Raw genomic sequence first — 14,852 nt, 5'->3', positions numbered from 1 at the left:
TCCTTATTATATTTTTGAAAATGTTTTCTCAGCATTTTACTCTCAACCAAATACCTGACAATCTCCCATGTTCATATGTTGTCCCACCCTCCCCCAATTTCTTGGACAATATAACTCATCCTCCCATGCCTAGCCCTCTCAAGTCAAAGGTAACCCTAATGCAAAGACCCACCCAAAGGTAATCCTAATGACCCCATTTTATCCCTTCCTTGTACAAATACCTCCAGCTATCAAGATTTCACCCATGTAGGTATCAGCTTACATCCTTCCTCTACCCCCAATTTGCTGTAAGCCTATTAGCCAGTCTCTAGCTCTCTGAGGCAGGTAGTTTACTTATTTCATATCATTGAGGTCATGTAGTATTTGTCCTTCAATGCCTGGGTTGCTACACTCAAAATAAGGTTCTCAAGATTCATCCATGTTATCACGTGTGTTTGTAGTGTATTTGTTCCTAAAGCTGAGTAGTATTCAATTGTATGTATATACCACATTTTACTTACCCATTCATCTGTTGATGGGCATTTGGGTTGATTCCAACTTTTGGCAATGAACAATGCTGCTATGTACATTGGTGTACATATATTGATTTGTGTCCTTGTTTTCAGTTCTATTGGGTATAATATACCCAGCAGTGGAATTGCTGGGTCATATGGCAAATCTATGGCTAGTTTTTTTGAGAAACTGCCAAACTGTCCTCCATAATGGTTGGATCTTTCTGCATTCCCACCAGCAGTGGATGAGTGTTCCCATTCCTCCACATCCTCTCCAGCATTTGTAGTCTTCTGTTTTTTTTCATAGCTGCCAATCTTATGGGAGTAAGATGGTATCTCATTGTAGTTTTGATTTGCATTTCCCAAATAGCTAAAGATTTGGAGCATTTTTTCATGTGGTTTTTAGCCATGTGTTATTCTTCATTGGAGAAGTGTCTGTGTACATCTTTTTCTCATTTTTTAAATGGGTTGTCTTTTTATTTTTAAGATATAGGAGTTCTTTATATATGCAGGTTATAAGTCTCCTATCCAATATATGATTACCAAATATTTTCTCCCATTGTGTATGCTCCCTTTTCACCTTCTTCACAAACTCCTTTGAGGTGCAGAAGGCTTTAATTTTGAGGAGGCCCCATTTATCTATTTGTTCTTTTGCTGCCTGGACTTTTGGTGTGTAGTTCATGAAGCCATTTCCTATTACATGGTCTTGTATATGCTTCCCTACACTGCTTTCCAAAGTCTTTTAGGTCTTGACTCTTATATTTAGGGCTTTGATCCATCTTGAATTGATTTTTGTATAAGGTGTGAGATGGTAATCCTCTTTCATTCTCTTACATATGTATGTCCAGTTCTCCAGGCACCATTTGTTGAATAGACCACTCTCACCCAGTTGGTCTATGTGTCTCTCTTTGTGTCAATACCATGCTGTTTTCACTACTGTAGCTTTGTAGTATGTTTTGAAGTCAGGTAGTGTGATTCCTCCAAATTCGTTTTTCTTTTTCAATATATCTTTGACTCTTTGGGGCCTCTTTCCTTTCCAAATAAATATCGAAGCTCATTTTTCCAGTTCCTTAAAGAATGCTGTGTTGATTTTTATTGGGATTGCATTGAATGTGTAGATCAGTTTTGGTAGATTAGACATCTTAATAATATTTAGTCTTCCTATTCATGAACAGGGAATATTCTTCTATTTATTTAGGTCTTCTTTGATTTCCTTGAACACTCTTGTGTAGTTCTCTGTGTATAAGTTTTTACATCTTTAGTTAAATTTATTCCTAGGTATTTGATTTTTTTACTTACTATTGTAAATGGTATTTATTTCTTGATTTCCTCCTGAGTTTGCTCATTATTGGTGTACAGAAATGCTACTGGTTTTTCACATTGATCTTATAACCTGCGACTTTACTAAACTCATTTATGAGTTCTAGAAGCTTTGTTGTAGATCTCTCAGGATTTTCTATGTATAGGATCATGTCATATGCAAATAATGAAATTTTGACTTCTTCCTTTCCCATTTGAATGCCTTTTATATCTCGTTCTTGCCTCAGTGCTCGAACAAGTACTTCTAAGACAATGTTAAATAGAAGAGGTGATAATGGGCATCCTTGTCTTGTTCCTGATCTTAGAGGGAAGGATTTTAGGATTTCACCATTGTACACGATTTTGGCTGTGGGTTTTTCATATATACTCTTTATCATGTTCAAAAAATTTCCTTGTATTGTGATATTTTGGAGTGTTTTTATCAAGAAAGGGTGCTGTATTTTGTCAAATGCTTTTTCTGCATCTACAGATATCATCATGTGATTTTTTTCCTTCAATATGTTTATATGGAGTATTACATTGATTGATTTTCTTATGTTGAACCATCCTTGCATACCCGGAATGATCCCACTTGGTCATGGTGCATAATTCATTTAATGTGTTGTTGAATATGGTTAGCAAGTATTTTGCTGAGGATTTTCATGTCTAGGTTCATTAGAGAAATTAGTCTATAATTTTCCTTTCTTGTGGTGTCTTTGTTTGGCTTTGGTACTAGGGTAGTGTTGGCATTGTAGAATGAGTTAGGTAATGTTCCTTCTGTTTTGATTTTTTGGAATAGTTTCAGTAGGATTGGTGTTAGTTCTTTCCAGAATGTTTTGTAGAATTCACCTGTGAAGCCATCTGCCCCTGGGCTCTTCTTAGTTGGGAGATTTTTAATGACTGATTCTATCTCTTTGCTTGTGATTGGTCTGTTAAGATCATCAATTTCTTCTTTTGTCAATATAGGCTGCTTATGTGTTTCTAGGAATTTGTCCATTTCCCCTGAATTGTCATTTTTGTTGGAATATCATTTTTCAAATTATTCTCTTAAGATAGTCTTTATCTCTGTGGTGTCCGTGGTGACAACTCCTTTTCATTTCTTATTTTGTGTATTTGCATCTTCTCTCTTTTTTTCTTTGTTAGTTTCACTAAGGGTTTGTCAATTTTATTGATATTCCCAAACAACTGCCTCTTGGTTTTGTTTATCTTTTCAAGTGCTTTCTTATTTTCCATTTCACTTAATTCTACTCTTATCTTTGTTATTTATTTCTTTCTTCTTCCTGTGGGGTTACTTTGTTGTTTTTTTACTAATTCCTCCAAATGTGCAGTTAGTTCTTCAATTTTTTCTCTTTCTTCTTTTTTGATGTATGATTTTATGGCTATAAATTTCCCTCTCAATTATGTTTTGCTGCATACCATAAGTTTTGGTAAGTTGTGTTATCATTTTCATTAATTTCAAGGTAGTTATTAATTTCTTTTGAGATTTCCTCTTTGACCCCTCTGTTTTTCTAAGAATGTGCTGTTTAATTTCCATATCTTGGTGTGAAATCTTGGCCTCTGGCCCTTGCAGATTTCCAGCTTCACTCCACTGTGGTCAGAGCTATTATTTTGTATGATTTTGATCTTCCTGAATTCATTGAGCCTTTCTTTGCAGTCTAGCATATGGTCTATCGTTGAGAATGATCCAGGTGCATTTGAGAAAAATGTATATCCTGCTGTGTTTGGGTGTAATGCTCTATATATGTTTATTAGATCCAGCTCCTCTAATATACTGTTCAGAGTTTTTGTTTCTTTATTGATTCTCCTTTGAGATGTTCTGTCCAAAGTTGAGAGTGGTGTATTAAACTCTCCCACTATAATTGTAGTGGCATCTATTCTTTCACTTAGTTTTTCCAGTGTTTGCCTCATGTATTTGGAGGTACCCTTGTTAGGAGCATAAATATTTATGATTGTTTATTCTTCTTGAGAGTTTGTCCCTTTCACTGATATGTAGTATCCTTCTTTGTCTCTCACATTGTTTTGCATTTAAAGTCTATTTTGTCTCATATTAATATAGCTACTCCTACCTTTTTTTGGTTATTGTTTGCTTGTAAATTGTTTTCCAACCATTCACTTTCAACCTCCATGAACCCCTGGGTCTAAGATGTGTTTCTTGTAGACAGCATGTAGATAGGTCATATTTCCTTATCCAATCTCCAAGTCTGAATCTTTTGATATTTGAAGTTAATCCATTGACATTCAGTGTTATTACTTTCAAGGAATTATTGATGTTAGCCATATTTTGATTGGACTTGTGTTTGTTATATTTTTTTCCTTCTCCTTTTGTCTTTTTTGTTGCTCTTATACTCTCCTCCAACTCTGCCTCTCCTGTTTTTTCCTTTCTTCCTGCAGAACTCTCTTTAGCATTTCTTGAAGGGCAGGGTTCTTGTTGGCATACTCTTTTAATTTCTGTTTATCTGTGAATATTTTGAACTCTCCATCATTTTTGAATGCTAGTTTAGCTGGATAGAGTATTCTTGGTTGGAAATTTTTTTCTATTAGTTCCTTGATTATATCACACCACTGCCTTCTTGCCTCCATGGTTTCAGATGAGAAACCAGCACTTCATCTTATGGAACCTCTCTTGTATGTGATGGTTTTCTTTTCTCTTGCTGTTTTTAGAATTTTCTCTTTGTCTTGAGCACTGGATAATTTGACAAGTATATGTCTAGGGATGGGCCTGTTGGGGTTTAAGATGTTTGGGGTGCGTTGTGCTTCCTGGATATGTACATCCACCTCTCTCAGTAGATTTGGGAAATTTTCAGCCATTATTTCCTGTAACACCTCTTCTGTCCCCTTTCCCATCTCTTCTCCTCTGAGATGCCTAAATACATATGTCTGTGCATTTTGCCTTGTCATTCAGGTACCTAAGTCCAAGCTGGATATTTTTTGTATCTTTTTATCGATCAGTTCTACTATCTGTTTGATTTCAGATGTACTCTGTCTTTCATGTCGCTAATTTCTCCTCTGCCTCTTCTAATCTGTTGCTATTTGCTGAGAGTGTTTTTTATTTCTTGAACTGTGTTATTTATCCCCATCATATCTGTTATCTTTTTGCGTATGTCTGCAATTTCCTCTCCAAGTGTTTCTTCATATTGTTAATCTCTTCCTTTACTTCATTAAGTTAGTCTCTAATATATGTTTTAAGATCTTTAATCACTTGTCTGATGTTCTGCTCCCCTTCCTCGTTTTTAGTTTGTTCATTGGATTCAGCCATGTTTCCTGATTATTGGTTTGGTTTGAAGTTTTTTGTTGCTGTCTGCTCATCATTTTATCTTGACAGGTTTAATCAGTTCCTTAGCTTCTTTGTCAAGTCTTGGGGATTAATTAGTTGTTGTGCGTGCATAAGTGTTATGTCTTCTCTTTATAACTTTGTTCTTCTTACTCTATTTTCTTTTTTGCTGGCTAAGTTCACTTTGAGGGAATATATTAGGGCCAGGGAAAGCAAAAAGAGTAAGAACAGAAAATGTGTAAAGTATTATTGGTAATAAATGTTAACAGAGCAACAATGTGAGATCTGGGAGAATAGATATTAAACTCATGTAAGTTGTGTAGAGTTATAGCAGTAAGTAGAGTACCTATAATGAGACAGTCAACTGAATATTGGGAGGAATATAATATGAATTAAATAGCCAGTGTTTTCATGAAAGAGGGAAAGAGAAAAGAAAGACAATAATATCAAGAGTGGATAAAAGAGAAAACAGAACAAAGGTATTAGAAATTAAAAGTCAGAGAATTTGGGGGCCAAAGAAAGGGAGGTGGAATGTAAGAGAGACAGTGGATGATGGAGGATAGTAAGATGTGGGGAAAAGGGGATAGTGTAGGTGGCCAAAATCAATTCATACAGAAAAGAGGAAATGGAGGATGAGGAAACACAGCAAATGTGAAGCACTCCCTGCAGCACCTATTATATAAAGAAACTAAAATAAAATAAGAAGAAAAAGATAGAAGAAAAAAATGGTGTGACCAAAGAAGAGGGAGGGAAACAAGCAAGAGAAAGAAAAGGAGAAAAAGAACTAAATAAATGAAAAAGGAACTTGGGGGATAAATGGGACAAAAGACCAGGAGATAATGCATTATTAGCAACCAATACAAAAAAAAAAAGAAAGAAAGAAGAAAAAAGAAAGGCCAAGGTCTAGGATAATCAAGGACCTCGGATGGACCTCAGGATGCAGTGGATTCAGGGATGGGAAGTCTGTGATAGTGCAGACTCAAGGTGTGTGAGTTTCTGAAGCATGGACCACCAGGGTTTAGGGGACACAGACCTGGGAACCATACATCTGGTTAACAGGGGGCCTGGGAGCACCATAAGTCAACACTGCCTGCAGGAATCCCCATAGCTGTGCACCAGCCTTAGGGAGTGGGGTCCCACCCAAAACTCTGATTTCTGTGTCAGAAACCCTAAATTCCACCTCTCACAAGAATCTCTTCTGTCACTGTTAAAATTCTTGTTCATTTGCTTCATTTTAAGATTTTTGTACACATTCCATAAATACTGTTTTTTTTTCTTAGAGTTGACACACAGTTAATCTATATAGAAATGAGGTGGGTAATCCCCCTCTTTAATTCACTGTGCTTTTGAATTAAGAAATTATGAATAAATTGGTTTCCTCCCAAGTGTTTTTGAGTGTTGGTTAAATTTTTCTGGCCAAAATAATTATGCACCTTCCAAATATTTTAGTGCTTGGAGGTAGCTCTTAAATTGCAAGGATTTAACTCTTGAAGATCATTAAAGTCTAAGCAGACCCAGAGCTGTTAGATAAGAATAAAACTCAGGGTTTGCAATACACAGGGGCTGCTCTTTTGTAGCAGTAGAAGATTTTCCAAATGCTTACTGTCATTTAAATCTTGGAAGCTCTTCTAAATCCTCTTCTAATCCTCCTGGAAGATGCCCTTTTGGGTTCCAGAATCCTTTATTCCTGTCCAATTTGGTACAGTGGGCTTAGGACAGGGATGCATTTCCTAAATGGTCTCCTCCACTTTTCCCTTTTATGGAGGTGGCTGAGTCCTTGTACAGGGCATAAAATCAGATTATACACTATATAAATTAATTCCAGATTCTGTGGTTTGAATTTATTATATAGAATCTTTCTCAAGCTTTTAGCCTGCATCTGATGCTTTGATTGAGAATAAAGAAAACTGAATATCCTAAAAAAGAATTACACTGAGCTTTTTCACCACTTTGGCTTCCTACAGTGATTATTTAAGGTGTTTGTAGTTAAGGAGGCAAAACCAGCTGGAAATGAGCACAGATATCCTTTCAGAAAATATAGATTTGTTTTTCTGTTCTAGCAGTTTTGAAATGATTATTTCTGGATTTATGGAAATATCTGAAAATATTGATTAGAGAAAGAGCTTGAAGATTAAACGAGTCTTTAAAAAGAATTCTGTAGCCACAATTTCATCCCTGACTCTAGGACATGATGATAAAATTCCTAAACAGCACAGATAATTTATAGTATTGTTGTTGGAATGGTATGGAATTTAGAAGGGGAGGAGAAAGGAAAGGAGAAAGGAGAGTGGGAGGGAATAGGAAAGAAGATGGGTAAAGGAGAGAGGAGGTAAGATGCAAGTTAAAAAGAAGGTGTCATTCACATTTTGAGGTTTTGGAAGTCTTTTGTCAATATTTAGATATCAAGATCAATACTAACATAAGAGAAAGACAAGACAGAAAAAATATCCAGTTGCCTGAGAAAGGCAGAAAATTTCAATAGATATAATTACTCTTGGCAACTTTGAGAAAAATTGGATGAGAAAAGATAGCCTCTCTTTTGCCATGGAAAATTCTTTCCCTTTTTCTTTTTAGTGGGTCAAACACTCCTTTACTCTGCACCTTTCAATTGAAGGGTTTGCAAAGGAAGAATCCTTCCATCAGGTCCTATAGTAAGAGACTTAGAACTTTTAGTCCCATTCTCTGCAGTATCGGAAGATGCAGCAAAGTCCCCACATAATAGTCAAACACAAAGAATTTCTGCCGTACTGGTCCCTCAAGCAAACTTGCATTGCAAATTTTGCTACATGCAGAAAAGTACATTTGAACTAATAAGTACTGCTTGGCTTGAATGAATTGCCCATGACTTTACTGGAGATTGCTTGGAAGGAGGCTTGTTAAGCTCAAGTTCTGAAAACTCATAGTCAAACTGAAATTGTGGGCAGGGAAAACTGGTTTATGGGTGTTAGAGGTTCCCCCTTACAAGATTTTGAATAATGAATGGGTTGTAAAGCTGTGACACCATTCTGATCTATCGAACAATCTACCTATGGGGGTCTAGGAGGCAACCCATCCCCTCCAAAGAATAAACAATATGGAGCAGATAAGGGCCTTTAACCCAGGCACTACCAACCCTTTATACATTCCAAGCCTGCCTAGCCCACTTCTTTTGGCCATTTGACCCAAGCCTGTACTCAATTTCCCTGCCTATTGATATACTCTATAAAGTCATATCCACCACACTCCAGAAGTAGGCTGAAGTCTCTCTTCAGATTCCTTCCATATGGGTGGGTATGCTAAAGTCTATATTTTTCAGATTTCCTTCATTGGGAAAGCTTCCTAATAACTTCCTGCTTGCAATCATGTCAGTCTCTATGCCCCAGGGAGTGCCATTTTTCTCTAACAGTGGGATAATGTCTTTTGTTCCTATAACCTTTTCTTCTGAGCTTCTTTAGCTGCAGGTCAGATAACATTAGCATTTGCAGAGAACACTTATTCTTGTCCTTTAGATGATAATTGAGACATCAGAAACTGAGGTCACCTTCCTCAGAACCAAAGAGGACAGAGAGAGAGCAAAGCAGATAAAATGAGGAGGTCCTTCAGTGGGGAAGATCCAGTCTAAAATTCACTCTGCTATATGTGGTAAACTCTGCAATTAACCAATATGACCATACCAAGTCAAACCTACCCACTTGTGCCCTGACCTCTCACCTCCTGTTCCTATAAATTTTCCCTTAGTGCTCAGATTGGGGAATCAGATTTGAGCCATGGCTCCTATGTCCATCCTTTTTGTCCTTGCATTAAAGCTTTTTGCCCCCTCAAAATCCCAATGTTATAGTAATAGCTTCTTTGCTCATCAAGCAGCAAGCTTTGTTCAGAATAATTTTGTTAACATGAAGACCAGGTCCTTAGACTGATGTGGGCTATGGGTGGAAGGCTCTTTGTCTCTTCAGAGATAACCTAAGCTGAAGGCTGTGAGTGTGGAACGGTGAGAGGCTGCAGTCCTGCCCTTAGGGACAATGGCAACAGGCTCCAGTCCCAGGAAACAGTTTAACCATACAAGGGCTATAAACTTTAAGTATTTAGGGGAAATGCAAAAAGTAAATATGCTAAAAGTTTATCTAGAATATCTGGAGTCCATGCTAAAAGCTTACCTAAGATGTGGAAGATATATATGTTAATTGAAGCCTATTGAGAACTGAAACAAAGGTACCATTTGGCCTTTCCTCTCTGTATAAAAGATGTTTGAAAATCTTGTTCAGGGCTCGGGATTCAAACAGAAAGCTCCTGAGTCCAGCCAGCCTTCAATAAACCATTTTTCCTTCTCAAAATCATTCCTGAGTCCTGGCCTCTCTATACTCAAATAATTGAACTTCTCTCAAATTCTACAACAAGACCAGGACCCACTTTCTGAGGTATTACTGTCTCAAAACATACAGTTTCCCATCCCCAGCCAATTCCAAGTGGCCCTAGATCAGTCTAGAGGCTCAACATTTGTTGTCCCTTCTGCTCTGGTCAGCACTTCAGAATTTTTGGCACTTCCTGCTGTTTTGATTTTTTTAAAAAGCAGTTCTGGGAGCAGATTACTCTGGTTAAGTAATTTCATATGAGTACTATTTTCTTGTCAAAAGTTGTTTAGTAGGATTGTGGGTTAGAGTTTCACCCTAGGGCTAGATCTTCCTTTTGGGGTTTGAGCCCCCTCTGCTAGGATTGTGGGTATAAGTTCACCTGGAATCTGATATTGGGAAGAAGACACCAGGTTTAGAATAATTAGTCATTGAAAGTACTCACAGTTTCTGTTTCTGAGTCTCGGTAAATTACAAGGATTAGAAGTGAGGTTTAAGTCCTACAAGGCAGATCTAAGCCTTGGAAGTCTGTTGGCAGTGGAAATTTACAACTATAGGAAATGTTAATAGTATATCTGACTACAGTTATTTTCAATGTATTTTTTATAATTGGTATATGTTTAGTTATAAATCAATTGAAAAAAAAAGATGTTATTCTTGTGTAGCTCAGCCTAGTTGCAATAAAAACTAGAATCTAGAGAACAATGGCTAGAAAATGAATCTTTTAATTAAAAGACTATATTACAATTATTTTTACATTTGTAAAAGAGAAAAAAAAGAATTAAATCCCAGATGTACAATCTTTTATGACTTTGTATCAGAATAAGAATTGACAGAAAAATGTACAAAATTATAAATTTAAGTTTTATAATTCTGTGTTTTTATATCTTACTCAAGGTTTAAAATTTTTAATTGGAACTATATGCTTTCTATTTGTGTCTCTTTGTTTAATGTATATCTTTCTCTATATGATGGTGAAGCAAAATTAACAAATAAGGCTTCCAGGAAAATGGAATTGAAATAAGTAAGCAGAATCCAACTCCCTCACAAAAAAGAATGGAGAAAGGGCAAAAACCTATCCAAGGGAGAAACTTTGGAAATATATAGAATAGGAAAGTGCTATGCATCATCCAGACAGATAAAGAAGACAAAGGAAATATGAGTTACCCTGCACCTGTAAATGTCACATATACCCCACCCACAAGGCAAACAGCCTGAGTAAATCCCCTGACTCATTGCAATCAGTAGAGTCATACAGAGAATTCGCCAGGAGGAGGAAGGGTCTGGAAGAATGTGGAGAGTGGTTTCTTGTCAATGAGTTTGGCCAGCTGAGACTTCATTGAATCTTGGAGAGTCTCCAATTAACCAGCACTGAGGCAGCTGCAGGGAAAAGGGAGAGAAGATCTAATTAGGCAGGCTGTCATACCCAGCCAACCCTGGAGAGGGAGTAACTAAGGGAAAGAGGGGGTGGAGAGAGGCAACTAAACAACCCAGCTTCGCAAAGAGTTAAAAGCTTAAACTGCCTGAGAGAAAAGGGCAGATAGAGCCAGATAAGGTTTTTGAAGCCTCCCTAAGCAGTGAAGCCAGTTTACCTCAGTGGAGGAATTCCTTCCTTGTGTATACAAGGTCTGGTATCCATTCCTAGGTCTCCTTAGAAAAGTGATCAAGAGAGTGAGCCACTGGGTTATCAGGTACTTTATGACAGAAAATGTATACACAGATTTTTTTCTTGTTTTAGATTTTCTGGAATCTGTTATTTTTATCCATTTCTTTATTTTTCTTTATTTCATTCATTAAAACCCAGTACATTATCTGCAGAGGACATGCTGAAGGTTGATTGATGAAAACCAGGAGCCTGAGAAGTTCCTTAGTGGCTTAACAGGGAAAGCGCTTTTCCAGGGTTGTTTTTTTGTCTGTTATTTTTTGTTGTTTCCTTTTTTGTTTGTCTTCCACCTTTGTTTCTTTTTTTAACTTATTTTTCTGTATACTTTATTTGCTCTACTTCATTTTTCTTTGTGGTTTTCTATTGTTTTTTTCCTCATTCTACTTCTCTTTGACCTTTTAATTTTTTTTCTTTTTGTTTTCCTCTTTTCTCAATCATTCAAGCATTTTAATTCATTCTATTTTTTCCTCTATTTTGTTACTTGTTTCATTTTTTCTACTCCACCTTTATTATTCTTAATCTTTTGCACTTTTTAATTTTTTACTTGTATTTCTTATTTGCTTTCCTAGCTCTCATACAGTTCCTCTTCTATTTTTTAAAAATTATTATTATTACTATTATGTTTTTCCCTTCTTATCTATTTCATTTTCTCTGGTCCCATTATCTTTTTTCCCAAGGGAACACAGACAACTGCAAGGTATAACATGAGAAACCCAATGTCAAAAAGGAACCTTACCCCCCACACAAAAAAGCAAGAAAATAAAACAATAGAATAGAAAGAGAAGCTAACCAATGAAACAAGCACATTGATAAAAAGTTGCCTAGACACTAAGAAAAAATTACAAGCCGTACTAAGAAACAGAAAGACATGGTCCAATCTAATGAACAAACTAAAGAACAGGAGGAGATGCAGAATGTGGAACAACTAACCAGGGATGTCCAACAAATATGAATCAACTTAGTGACGTGAAGTAAGAGAGTAAGGATATTAAGAAGACAAGGAGGAACATACTAAAGAAATTGCAAATATACATAAAAAGATAATGTATATGAGGGTCACGAATGGCACAATGCAAAAATTCAAAAGTACACTAGAAGCACATAAGAGCAGATGTGAACAGGCAGAGGAAAGAATCAGTGATGTCAAAGACAGTACTTCTAAAATTAGAGGGATAGTAGAATACATAGATAAAAAGAAAAAAAATCCAGCAGGGAATTCGGTATTTGAATAACAATGCAAGACACAAATATTCACATAATAGGCACTTCAGAGGAAGGAAAAAGGAACAGAAGAAGTGTTGGAAGAAATAATGGCCCAAAATTTCCCAACTTTTTTGAGGGACATGAACATACATGTCCCTCAAACAGTATACCCCAAAAGGAGGAGTGCTGTTACCAGGTAACATAACAATAATGCCATTGAACTAGAAGTTAAAACTGCTACTTGTTACCTCTGAATCAACAGTCAGAGAAGAGAATTACTGTACTGGCTGGGATGATTGATCCTGACTATCAAGGGGAAATAGGACTGCATCTACATAATGGGGGTAAAGAAGAGTTTGCCTGGAATACAGGAGGGTATCTGTAGGGCAAATCCTAGTACTGCCATGTCCTATGATTAAAGTCAATGAAAAATTGCAACAACCCAATCCAAGCAGGACTAACAATGGCCCTGAGTCTTCAGGAATAAAAGATTGGGCCACCCCACCAGGCAAAAAACCATGGCCAGCTGAAGTGCTTGCTGAGGGTGATGGAAATATGGAATGGGTAGTGAAAGAAGGTAGTGATAAATACTAACTCCATCCACATGACCAGTTACAGAAATGAGTACTATATGGTCATGAATCTTTCTCCCTTGTTTCATTATCATGATGATTGTATATGTATACAAAATGAATTTCTTTGTCTTCTTCCCCAAACTTTCCCATTATATAATAAGTTGTATCCATTTCATGTCACAATATTTGAAAATGTCAAGTTTGAGAGTGAATATTACCCATGAACTTTAACCCTATTTTGTATGGAATTAATATGTTTCCAGTTGTTCACAGGAGAGTTGAACATTGTTAGGTAAAAAAATATATATATAGATCAATATAGATATAGATATATGTATTTCTGTTATTGTTTTTACTTAAAGACTATGGTTTAAGGTAATCTGTAAAGTTGCTGAGTTGACAAGGGATGGAATGTGATTGTTAGGCTATTGTGTCAACTCAGCCAGGTAATTGTGCCCAGTTGTTTGGTCAAGCAAGCACTGAGCTAACTGTAATACAAGTGCATTATGGACTTTCATCACAATTGGCTTTACTGCAGTGTTAAATCATAAATAGCTGGTTATAATTACATCAGTCAGGGAGATTTCCATCAGCAATTAGTGATGCTTAACCCCATCAGTTGAGTCCCTTAAAATAGGAAATGATTTTAGCATTGAGATAGAATTTCCCAGCTCATCTTTGGACAGCCAACATCTCCCAGAACTCATCAAGAGCCTTTGCTGGACTTTCATTGCAGCTCCTTGTTGTGGCCTGCCTGCAGAATCTGGACTCGTGCATCCCCACAGCTGTGTGAGAGACTCTTATAGAATCATATACTATTGACAGATATCTCTTGTTGGTTCCATTTCTCTAGAGAACCTAATACAGGGTAGAAGCTTACAGTCACTAGGCCAGAAAGCATAGTTACTTCCCTCACCAAAGTCTGTTCCCACATGCTGAAGCAAGATGATTGCTGACATCTGCGAGGGTTCAGGATACCTCTTCCCCTTAAGATTCTTGTCTCAGCCTCTTCCAATATCAGCTGGAGGCTGGTGAAAACCTCATCTTTCTCCTAGGAATTATATCTCTCTGGGCCCAGCTACTCTGTTCTTGCCACAAGGCCAACTATTAACTGTCAGGCAAATGGGTCACCTCTGTTCTGGAGGTCTCTGTTGTGTCTAATGGAGCCTTCTCCCTTTCCTCATATATCTGCTTCTCTGTGTATTTATTTCTCAGGGCTCCAGCATTAAAACTCAAACTCTTTTCTGTCATGTCATTTTCTCTGTGAGACCCCACCCACCAAGGGGACAGGTACTCAGCATCCTACCGATGTGTCTGAGCCAAAGCCTTAATCATAATTTAATCAAGTAAGAGTGAACCTCTGAATACAATACAATCTAATGTACTCAGAGGAATAGACCATTTTACAAACAGAACTCACTATTTTTGGAATTCATAAATTATATCAAACTGCTACAATATGCTTTAATCATTTCTATTCATTTCCAAAGATTTACAAACAACCTTTTTTATCAATTCTGCACAGATTAACCTTTAGTTTTCCATTCTCTAGTCTTCTATTTTCTCATGGCCTATATTTTAATTATTAACTTTATGAATTTATGTAATATATTTAGTTCATAGTAGTGCAATCATACAGTATTTGCCCTTTTATATCTGTCTGCTTTACTCAATATAATGTCTTCCAGATTCATCCATGTTGTTATATGCTTCATGACATCATTTCTTCTTCTGCATATTTCATTATGGGTATACAATACAATTTATACATTCATCAGTAGATAGGCATCTGGACTGTTTCCAACTTTTGGTAATTATGAATAATACTGATATGACTATCAGTGTGCAAATGTCTATTTGCATCAATGCTCTCAGTTATTCTGGATATACATCTGGTAATGGTACTTCCAGGTCTCATGCCAAATCCATTTCATCTCTGTTAGGATCCTGCCTATCAGAAAGTCCTTAACAAAATACTTGCTAATAGAATCCAAAAGCACATTAAAAGAATAATCACCATGATCT

The sequence above is a fragment of the Dasypus novemcinctus genome, chromosome X (assembly GCF_030445035.2).
Source record: "Dasypus novemcinctus isolate mDasNov1 chromosome X, mDasNov1.1.hap2, whole genome shotgun sequence".
Taxonomy (NCBI): domain Eukaryota; kingdom Metazoa; phylum Chordata; class Mammalia; order Cingulata; family Dasypodidae; genus Dasypus; species Dasypus novemcinctus.
The sequence above is the reverse complement of the archived record's forward strand: the minus strand, read 5'-3'. Positions refer to the sequence as shown.